The sequence below is a fragment of the Oncorhynchus nerka genome, linkage group LG15, assembly GCF_034236695.1.
Source record: "Oncorhynchus nerka isolate Pitt River linkage group LG15, Oner_Uvic_2.0, whole genome shotgun sequence".
In the NCBI taxonomy this organism is placed as follows: Eukaryota; Metazoa; Chordata; class Actinopteri; order Salmoniformes; family Salmonidae; genus Oncorhynchus; species Oncorhynchus nerka.
In genome coordinates, this window is record NC_088410.1 from 87,951,392 (window position 1) to 87,963,684 (window position 12,293).

The following is a 12,293-nucleotide window of genomic DNA, read 5'->3' on the forward strand; positions in this document are numbered from 1 at the left end:
TACCAAATAATATTTAACTTTTCTCTGGAAACAGTGTTCATATACTTTCTTCACCTCTATGCTTAGAATAGCCAATTATATTTCCACCAAGCATTTCATTTGTTTGGCTTCTTTTTGAAGGCCTCAGGGTCAACTTGATGGATAAACTAATGCATTCTGGGAAACTTAGTATTTTCTCAATATTTAACTACATTTAAGTGATTAATGAAGTACAGTTTGTCCTGAAAATCAATTGTTTCAATAATATTTTACATTCATGTATATAATGACATTTTTGATGTACAAGATGTACATTAGATTTGTATAGACTACACCCAATATAGAATAGGCATTTGAATTGCATTGAATTTCCCTGAATTCAATTCTATTTAATTTCATTAAAATTAAAATTGAAATTCTGTATCCTGTTTACTACTTCAGTTCTAATTCAATTCAAAATCAGTAATTGTATTGGAATTTATGAGACATTCTCAATTACACTCTGAATTGAGTCCAACACTGCTTATAATACAGCTTCTGAAATTGAGTTAGGAAATATGCATATCTCTAAATCAGGATTTGGATTTAGCCTGCTTTGATGTTCTGGAAACACTGAATAAAATAAGAGAGTTTATCCTGAACTTCAGAGTTTAATAATGAAACTGGGTGGCTTAACACATTATATTTCCTAACGTGGCACATGATTTTAACATTCTGTATCTTCAAGTCTTGATCAGTTGACAATATGTATAATGTATACAGTATTATTATTAATATAATGTATTATATGTATAGTAATTACTATAACAAATGAATATTTTCTCTCATACCAATGGTTAATTCGTTTTTTATATGGTACATCAGCATTAAATGTTACCTTAGTGTATCACTTGGCTGCCAGGACTGGTAATCAGCACTGCTGCATGGTTTAGTAAGACAATCAAGTATTATATTAGAGTTATAGTATTACATAGAATTGACTGTACTATAACTTGTGTTATTTACCCCATAGCTATTCTGGCAATGATGAGGGGGTAGTTGTGGGGGGAAATATCAACGTATTATACATCATAAAAATGTCATATATTGTAGTATCGTCACTTAATGATTTCTGCTTGCATTTGCTGTTAATTGAATTGAATATGATCTTAAAGGTCCAATGCAGACATTTTTATCTCAACATCAATGAATTACTGGGTGATATTTAAGTACCTTACTGTGATTGTTTTCAATTAAAATGTTCAAAGAGGAACAAAAAATTGCTTCTTCGCAAAAAGCAATTTGTCAAGCAATAATTTTACTAGGACTGTCTGGGAGTGGTCAGAGTGAGCGGCCTAATTGGACTAGCCTAGTGGGAGGGACATGTAACCTGAAAACTAGCTATTGGCAGAGAGGGCAAACTCTCTTTGTTGTTGGTCTATTAATTATACTGCCTGGTGATGTCGTCAGGCAGTCCAAAACCACACCCATGCAAAACAAGCTGAAATTTCAGACAGTCTTTTAAAACAGCTCTTACACTAAAAGGGCATTATCATCAATTTCACAATTGCACAGTATTATTCCAACCTCAGTGTGGAAATATACACTGTAAATACAAAAGTATGTGGACTCCCCTTCAAATGAGTGGATTTGGCTATTTCAGCCACACCCGTTGCTGACAGGAGTAAAGATGGCCTGTCCTCAGTTGCAACACTCACTACCGAGTTCCAAACTGCCTCTGGAAGCAACGTCAGCACAATAACTGTTTGTCGGGAGCTTGAAATGGGTTTCCATGGCTGAGCAGCCGCAAACAAGCCTAAGATCACCATGCACAATGCAAAGCGTCGGCTGAAGTAGTGTAAAGCTCACCGCCATTGGACTCTGGAGCAGTGGAAATATATTCTCTGGAGTGATGGATCATGCTTCACCATCTGGCAGTCAGACAGATGAATCTGGGTTTGGCGAATGCCAGGAGGACAATACCTGCCCCAATGCATAGTGCCAACTGTAAAGGTTGGTGGAAGAAGAATAATGGTCTGGGGCTGTTTTTCATGGTTCGAGCGAGGCCCCTTAGTTCCAATGAGGGAAAATCTTAACGCTACAGCATACAATAACATTCTAGATAACTCTGTGCTTCCAACTTTGTGGCAACAGTTTGGAGAAGGCCCTTTCCTGTTTCAGCATGACAGTGTCCCTGTGCACAAAGCGAGGTCCACACAGAAATTGTTTGTCGAGATCGGTGTGGAAGAACTTGACTGGTCTGCACAGAGCCCTGACCTCAACCCCATCGAACACCTTTGGGATGAATTGGAAAGCCGACTGCGAGCCAGGCCTAATCGCCCAACATCAGTGCCGACCTCACTAATGCTCTTGTGACTGAATCGAAGCAAGTCCCCTCATTTAGTGGAAAGACTTCCCAGAAGAGTGGAGGAGGCTGTTATGGCAGGAAAGGGGGAACCAACTCCATATTAATGCCCATGATTGTGGAATGAGATGTTCGACAAGCAGGTACTTTTTGGCCATGTAGTGTATGTATACACAGCGCAATTCACAGCACAATTCTATTTTACAGTACTCAGATTATTATGTATTGTACTGCATTGCATAATCTTTTAAACTTCCATGCATATGATTGAATGTTAATGTTTTTTTATACCATGCTAATCATAGGATTTGTTACAGTATTATCCATGATGGATATAAAATGAGTCCGCTCACTTCCCGCCCTCACTGTATCTATTTATATATATATTGATCAATAACCCTGGTCTGGTAGTTTCCAACACACATTAAAAGATCTGACCATGCTTTCCTGTTTTTACTGGTTGTCCATCGCTTTCTTCTGGTCTATGAGAGAATCTCAATTGCATTTCCTTTATTCCTTGCGTCCTCTCTCCTCGTGTCATTCACAAAACCCATTGGATGAGAAAGTCATAGGGGCGGGAACTCTAACCTTCTGATCCAATGGATTTTGAGAAGGAGGTGAGGAATCATGGAAATGCATGCAATTGAAATTGTTCCTCTTTTGAATCCCACTAATTGTGGCCCTATCCACCAGGTGTCACTGTTTCATTACGTAGCAGGCAAAGGTACTCACTCTCGCTGTCTCTGGTATAAAGCCCCCAGCCAGCAGATAACATTGGAAAATCACTGTGTACACACACCTCTACTACACACACAATGAATGGCGCTTGCTCTAATCACAGCCAACAGAAAAGGATTGGACTTAACAGCTCTGGTTAAAGTTAAATAAAGGTTAAATGAAAATAAAATATGTAAAGTTGTAATTACCACACCACTTACAACTTTCCCATGAATAAGGCACTGATGCTTCAACCCAAAACATGCTTGTTGTATTCTTCTGGTATGTGTTCGTCTTTTGTGTGTTGATTCAATCAAGAGTAGCACAAAGGCAGCCACCAGCTGTTGTGAAATTGCAAATAAAATAAAGAACAGGAAGGCCTCTACACTGTTTATGCTCCCAATTCAAGCAGTGAATCTTTTCTGTTCTTCACATGTATTCTTTATTAGCCCAGCACCTACGTTTTTTAAGGATTTGAGTATGACCACAAACTTTTCAATAGAAACGGTGTCATTTTTTTCAACTTGTTTCATACAATCTGTGGTTCGAAATGTTACAGTGAAGTAGATGTATACAATTTCTGTCTCATCCAAAGTCAGTCCATTAGTAACCCAGCACTCCGTTATTCATATTCAACATGTCTCCTATATGGTCCAACATGTTCCTTACTATGGCCCGGTATCTGAAGACAAAGTTAAGTCATTTCAGAGTGAGTGACCTTATGGAGTGTGGAGCAGATCAGCATGCGCTGACCAACCGACCGGGGTAGCAGACCCGTTTCTCAGCAGACAGGCGGTTCCTCCTCTCCTGCCTGCATGGGAACAGAGTGGGTCACCTCCCCTGCTCCACTCACCTCATTAACATTCCTGTGTGGGACAGCAGGGACGCATTGCGAGGCCAACACAGACATGTCTGGCCTCCAGCAAAGCTCTCTCAGTAAACACAGTCCCTGGATGATGAGCTGTGAGTGGCCACATCTGAGCTGCTGTGACAGGCTAGGGCTCAGGCAGGTCCTATCTGCCGGCCCGGGCTGAGGGCAGCTGAAGGCCAGAGCGGAGGCAGACTAAGCTCCCATGTCTGATGCCAGCCCATCACTTGACCTAGAGACATTTTACTGTCCTCTAAGACTAGAAAGTGGATCTTTAAGTAGAAATAGTACTAGAATAGCACTATGTCTGTTACCACCACAACCAGGAGGTTCTACAACAGACTGCTGTAAATCGTTGTGGTACAGCATAAGAGAGCCAAGGGACGTACTGTAGCAAGGTACAGTAATAAGTCATGGTGTAGTTAGTAGGATGTGATATGACATCATCCTCAACTACCGGTAGGTGTGTCGGACAAGGTGTGAACATAATTCATGCCAGAGGTCAAGGTGAACACATTAGCCATTGTGATTTACAGAGAGAATTTACAACCCCTTCACAGACCTCCAACCACAAAATATCCTGAGTGACTGTTCGCACTGTCCCGACCCTGTAAGAGGAGATCTATTAACAGGCCGAAGGAAGTGACACGCGGGTAGTGACTGGCTATGTTGCCATGTCGTCATCCAGGCCAGGACAGACATCTGATGGGACAGGCAGAGTCTCTCCCCTGCCACTGTCCTCCTGTCCAAAATTAGCCTGGACCATGAGCCTGGCCCAGAATAGGAGGAATGGTCGCATTGTGGCATGGTGCTGAGCGCTCAGAGTCCACAGCTGTAGCGTTCTAGACAGGGGGCCCACTGGCCCATCACCTGCTTCCTGTAAAGCAATTTGTTATAGAGTTGTCACTGTAAAATCTACAGCCCGTCCGTGAGGTAAAGAAAGACAGGGTCACACGTAATGAGGACACCGCAGCCTCGGTCTGGCTGTGATGTAACCAAAGGAAGGACAAACACTTCAAGCTTAGCCAATAGCTGTGGGTAGAAACATCTTTTTTTATGTACAGTGAAGCATGTATGCTCCGTGTTTTAGAATAAAAAGATATGGGAGGCCAAAAACAACCAGGATGTGTCATGTCATATAATTAAGCAGACAATCATTTAATTAGGCTTCTGAATCCCCCTAATCCCCTCGCTCCCAAGAGAGACACATACTGCGCCTCCGCTGTCTATGTGTTGGTCATTTTAGACCACTCCCAGCATCACCTCCACTCAAATCAAATGTATTTATATAGCCCTTCTTACATCAGCTGATATCTCAAAGTGCTGTACAGAAACCCAGCCTAAAACCCCAAACAACAAGCAATGCAGGAGTAAATGTCAGTTTGCTGTTCATAGCCGATCATTAAAAGTATCCCTACCACTCCTGCTGTCTCTAGAGAGTTGAAAACAGCAGGTCTGGGACAGGTAGCACATCCGGTGAACAGGTCAGGGTTCCATAGCCGCAGGCAGAACAGTTGAAACTGGAGCAGCTGCACGGCCAGGTGGACTGGGGACAGCAAGGAGTCATCATGCCAGGTAGTCCTGAGGCATGGTCCTAGGGCTCAGGTCCTCCGAGAGAGAGAAAGAAAGAGAGAAAGAGAGAATTAGAGAGAGCATAAATTCACACAGGACACCGGATAAGACAGGAGAAGTACTCCAGATATAACAGACTGACCCTAGCCCCCCGACACATAAACTACTGCAGCATAAATACAGGAGGGGTCAGGAGACACTGTGGCCCCATCCGATGATACCCCTGGACAGGGCCAAACAGGCAGGATATAACCCCACCCACTTTGCCAAAGCACAGCCCCCACACCACCAGAGGGATATCTTCAACCACCATCCTGAGACAAGGCCGAGTATAGCCCACAAAGATCTCCGCCATGGCACAACCCAAGGGGGGGCGCCAACCCAGACAGGAAGATCACGTCAGTGACTCAACCCACTCAAGTGTCGCACCCCTCCTAGGGACGGCATGGAAGAGCACCAGTAAGCCAGTGACTCAGCCCCTGTAATAGGGGAGAATCCCCGTGGAGAGAGGGGACACGACCAGGCAGAGACAGCAAGGGTGGTTCGTTGCTCCAGAGCCTTTCCGTTCACCTTCATACCCCTGGGCCAGACTACACTCAATCATATGACCCACTGAAGAGATGAGTCTTCAGTAAAGACTTAAAGGTTGAGACCGAGTCTGCGTATCTCACATGGGTAAGCAGACCGTTTCATAAAAATGGAGGTCTATAGGAGAAAGCCCTGCCTCCAGCTGTTTGCTTAGAAATTCTAGGGACAATTAGGAGACCTGTGTCTTGTGACCGTAGCGTACGTGTAGGTATGTACAGTAGGACCAAATCGGAAAGATAGGTAGGAGCAAGCCCATGTAATGCTTTGTAGTTTAGCAGTAAAACTTTGAAATCAGCCCTTGCCTTAACAGGAAGCCAGTGTAGGGCGGCTAGCACTGGAGTAATATGATCAAATTTTTGGGTTCTAGTCAGGATTCTAGCAGACTGCTTTTGGCACTAACTGAAGTTTATTTAGTGTTTTATCCGGGTTGCCGGAAAGTAGAGCATTGCAGTAGTCTAACCTAGAAGTAACAAAAGCATGGATTAATTTTTCTGCATAATTTTTGGACAGAAAGTTTCTGATTTTTGCAATGTTACGTAGATGGAAAAAGCTGTCCTTGAAACAGTCTTGATATGTTCGTCAAAAGAGAGATCAGGGTCCAGAGTAACGCAGAGGTCCTTCACAGTTTTATTAATTGTCAGATTGTCAAGATTAATTGTCAGATTCAACAGAAGATCTCTTTGTTTCTTGGGACCGAGAACAAGCATCTCTGTTTTGTCCGAGTTTAAACGTAGAAAGTTTGCAGCCATCAACTTCCTTATGTCTAAAACACAGACTTCTAGCGAGGGCAATTTTGGGGCTTCACCATGTTTCATTGAAATGTACAGCTGTGTGTCATCCGTATAGCAGTGAAAGTTAACATTATGTTTTTGAATGACATCCCCAAGAGGTAAAAAATATAGTGAAAACAATAGTGATCCTAAAACAGAACCTTGAGGAACACCGAAATTTACAGTTGATTTGTCAGAGGACAAACCATTCACAGAGACAAACTGATATCTTTCCGACAGATAATATCTAAACCAGTTCATGTATTGGTCATTTTAGGTCACTCCCAGCACTACGAGCACCACCTCCACTGTCCATGTGTTGGTAATTTTAGGCCACTCCCAGCACTACTCCACTGTCCATGTGTTGGTCATTTTAGGCCACTCCCAGCACCACCTCCACTGTCCATGTGTTGGTCATTTTAGGCCACTCCCAGCACCACCTCCACTGTCCATGTGTTGGTCATTTTAGGCCACTTCCAGCACCACATCCACTGTCCATGTGTTGGTCATTTTAGGCCACTCCCAGCACTCTCAGCACCAGCTCCACTGTCCATGTGTTGGTCATTTTAGGCCACACCCAGCACTACCTCCACTGTCCATGTTTTGGTCATTTTAGGCCACTCCCAGCACTCCCATCACCACCTCCACTGTTCATGCTCTTCTTCTATATACAGACCCAGTACATACATTTCTTATTCTATATGCAGACCCAGTACATACATTTCTTATTCTATATGCAGACCCAGCACATACATTTCTTATTCTATATGCAGACCCAGTACATACATTTCTTATTCTATATGCAGACCCAGTACATACATTTCTTATTCTATATACACATACAGGACATACCTTTCTTATTCTATATGCAGACCCAGTACATAAATGTCTTATTCTATATACACACCCAGGACATACCTTTCTTATTCTATATGCAGACCCAGCACATACATTTCTTATTGTATATGCAGACCCAGTACATACATTTCTTCTTCTATATGCAGACCCAGCACATACATTTCTTATTGTATATGCAGACCCAGTATATACATTTCTTCCTCTATATACAGACCCAGTGTAACGATTCTCGTCCTCCTCTTCTGAGGAGGAGTAGTAAGAAGGATCGGAGGACCAAGGTGCAGCGTGGTATGTGTCCATATTTATTAAAATGAACACGGAAATAACAAAAATAACAAAGAGAAACAACCAAAAACAGTTCTGGCTGGTGCAGACACACAACAGACACAGGTGAAAAAAGGCTACCTAAGTATGATTCTCAATCAGAGACAACTAACGACACCTGCCTCTGATTGAGAACCATACCAGGCCAAACGCAAAACACAACATAGAAAAACGAACATAGACAACCCACCCAACTCACGCCCTGACCATACCAAAACAAAGACATAATAAAAGAACTAAGGTCAGAAAGTGACACCCAGTAAATACATGTATTATTCTATATGCAGACCCAGGACATACATGTATTATTCTATATGCTGACCCAGGACATACATGTACTATTCTATATGCTGACCCAGGACATACATGTACTATTCTATATGCTGACCCAGGACATACATGTACTATTCTATATGCTGACCCAGGACATACATGTATTATTCTATATGCAGACCCAGGACATACATGTATTATTCTATATGCTGACCCAGGACATACATGTATTATTCTATATGCTGACCCAGGACATACATGTATTATTCTATATGCAGACCCAGTACATACATGTATTATTCTATATGCAGACCCAGTACATACATGTATTATTCTATATGCAGACCCAGGACATACATGTATTATTCTATATGCAGACCCAGGACATACATGTATTATTCTATATGCTGACCCAGGACATACATGTACTATTCTATATGCAGACCCAGTAAACACATGTATTATTCTATATGCTGACCCAGGACATACATGTATTATTCTATATGCAGACCCAGTACATACACGTACTATTCTATATGCTGACCCAGTACATACATGTATTATTCTATATGCAGACCCAGTACATACATGTATTATTCTATATGCTGACCCAGGACATACATGTATTATTCTATATGCTGACCCAGGACATACATGTATTATTCTATATGCAGACCCAGCACATACATTTCTTATTGTATATGCAGACCCAGTATATACATTTCTTCCTCTATATACAGACCCAGTGTAACGATTCTCGTCCTCCTCTTCTGAGGAGGAGTAGTAAGAAGGATCGGAGGACCAAGGTGCAGCGTGGTATGTGTCCATATTTATTAAAATGAACACGGAAATAACAAAAATAACAAAGAGAAACAACCAAAAACAGTTATGGCTGGTGCAGACACACAACAGACACAGGTGAAAAAAGGCTACCTAAGTATGATTCTCAATCAGAGACAACTAACGACACCTGCCTCTGATTGAGAACCATACCAGGCCAAACGCAAAACACAACATAGAAAAACGAACATAGACAACCCACCCAACTCACGCCCTGACCATACCAAAACAAAGACATAATAAAAGAACTAAGGTCAGAACGTGACACCCAGTAAATACATGTATTATTCTATATGCAGACCCAGGACATACATGTATTATTCTATATGCAGACCCAGTACATACACATATTATTCTATATGCAGACCCAGTACATACACGTATTATTCTATATGCTGACCCAGTACATACATGTACTATTCTATATGCTGACCCAGGACATACATGTACTATTCTATATGCTGACCCAGGACATACATGTACTATTCTATATGCTGACCCAGGACATACATGTATTATTCTATATGCAGACCCAGGACATACATGTATTATTCTATATGCAGACCCAGGACATACATGTATTATTCTATATGCTGACCCAGGACATACATGTATTATTCTATATGCAGACCCAGTACATACATGTATTATTCTATATGCTGACCTAGGACATACATGTATTATTCTATATGCTGACCCAGTACATACATGTATTATTCTATATGCTGACCCAGTACATACATGTATTATTCTATATGCTGACCCAGGACATACATGTATTATTCTATATGCAGACCCAGTACATACATGTACTATTCTATATGCTGACCCAGTACATACATGTATTATTCTATATGCAGACCCAGTACATACATGTATTATTCTATATGCAGACCCAGTACATACATGTATTATTCTATATGCAGACCCAGTACATACATGTATTATTCTATATGCAGACCCAGTACATACATGTATTATTCTATATGCTGACCCAGGACATACATGTATTATTCTATATGCTGACCCAGGACATACATGTACTATTCTATATGCTGACCCAGGACATACATGTATTATTCTATATGTTGACCCAGGACATACATGTACTATTCTATATGCAGACCCAGGACATACATGTACTATTCTATATGCTGACCCAGGACATACATGTATTATTCTATATGCTGACCCAGGACATACATGTATTATTCTATATGCTGACCCAGGACATACATGTATTATTCTATATGCAGACCCAGGACATACATGTACTATTCTATATGCTGACCCAGGACATACATATATTATTCTATATGCTGACCCAGTACATACATGTATTATTCTATATGCTGACCTAGGACATACATGTATTATTCTATATGCTGACCCAGGACATACATGTATTATTCTATATGCAGACCCAGGACATACATGTATTATTCTATATGCTGACCTAGGACATACATGTATTATTCTATATGCTGACCCAGGACATACATTTTCCTGGCCTTAAGGTTCAAGTTCTCTTGTTTTTTCCCTCTCAACCTTTCTGATCTCCTGCTCTTCAAATAAATACACCTCTACATGTTTTGTTTAGACCACGGTCTCTTCTCAAGAGTTATCAAGAGGACCATGCTACAAAGGAAAACACTTACTTTATCCTCACAATTGATATGCCAAATCCATAAGGTATTTTCTCTAAAGGTTGAAGGTTATATAGGTGAGGTTACTGTATGGGTTAGGGTTAGGGTTAGGGGCATAGCGTTTAAAATAATATATTTGAGAGACAGTGTACTCCGTCCTTTGTAGTAGACTATGGTCTGATAGTGAAGGGAAAACTTAGTCAGTTGCACAACTGAATGTGTCTTCCGCAGTTAACCCATTCCCTTTGAATGTTCGGTGGGCTGCCTTAATCGACGTCATCAACGCCTGGGGAGCAGTTGGTGTTGGCGGTTAACTGTCTTGCTCAAGGGCAGAAAGAACGGCAGATTTTTCCACCTTGCTGGCTCAAGGATTCAATAGCGCTGGTTACTGGCCCAGCGCTCTTAACCACTAGGTTACCTGCAACCCCATGGTGACAACCATTCACTCTCAAAGGCATCCAGCTGGGATCCAATGGCAGGCCAGGCCATGTACTGAAACAGTCAACCAGGCCAGGCCAGGCTAAGCATGTGCTGAAACAGCCACCCCACCCCCCCTTCCCCGGACAGATTATGAGGCCTTTCAGTCTATCTCTATGGAGAAACAAAGTTCCTAGTTAATGATGTGTCAAAGCATGAAAGCTTGACCTCTCATAGTTGAAGGTGCCCCAAGCAAAACTTTCTCCAGCGCTTGCTGTGCTGACACAATGAAACTCCAGACACATACCTGTTTTACTCCCACATCATAGCTTACAATGCTATGTGCCAAATGTAAAACATCTAGATGAGATAAATTGATGTCATCTCAAGAAAATCAAGAGATGAGAGTAGTTACCGATGAGATTTATGGTTAATATTCACCTCATTGGAAAGCTCACCATTTTGGCCTTGTTTAAGCTCCGTGCACTAACTGCCTTACAATACACTGTCAATAGCGGTCTGTTTATTCAGTCATTTCTGTTTAATTGGTAATTTCAGATGCATTTGCAATGTCATCTCCTAAAATAAACTACAGATTGTGTGGTCCCAGCCATCGCACCATGTGGTCCTCATAGTAATGGTTTTATGGGCTTAACACAACACCATAATGCATATGTAAGCAGTGAAATATATTACAGTTTTGGGTTGTTTCTTAGATTGCTATGTATTGTATAACACATATAGAAATGTATTTGATCTATTTGGCTGTGTTTCATGTGGAAAATAGTGGCAAAGGAAATGAAAGGCAATGCGATGAAAAGGACACCAACACCAAACAACATGAAACTAGAATGTCACCCCTTTCACCCATCCATAAATTACTAAACTCATTTATATAGTTTTAATTTGGTTGGAGCCAAAACATAGGCATTTCATTATTGGTTATAAAACTTGCAAAGAAAAGGGAGCTCTTCTTTTATGCATGGTCTGGCCACATAAACACATAGTTCAATTCCTTAATTCAATTATTTCCATATGACTTAGTTAACTTAATGAAAAGTCATTGAGATGAAAAAGTAATTGGATAATCTTCTTCA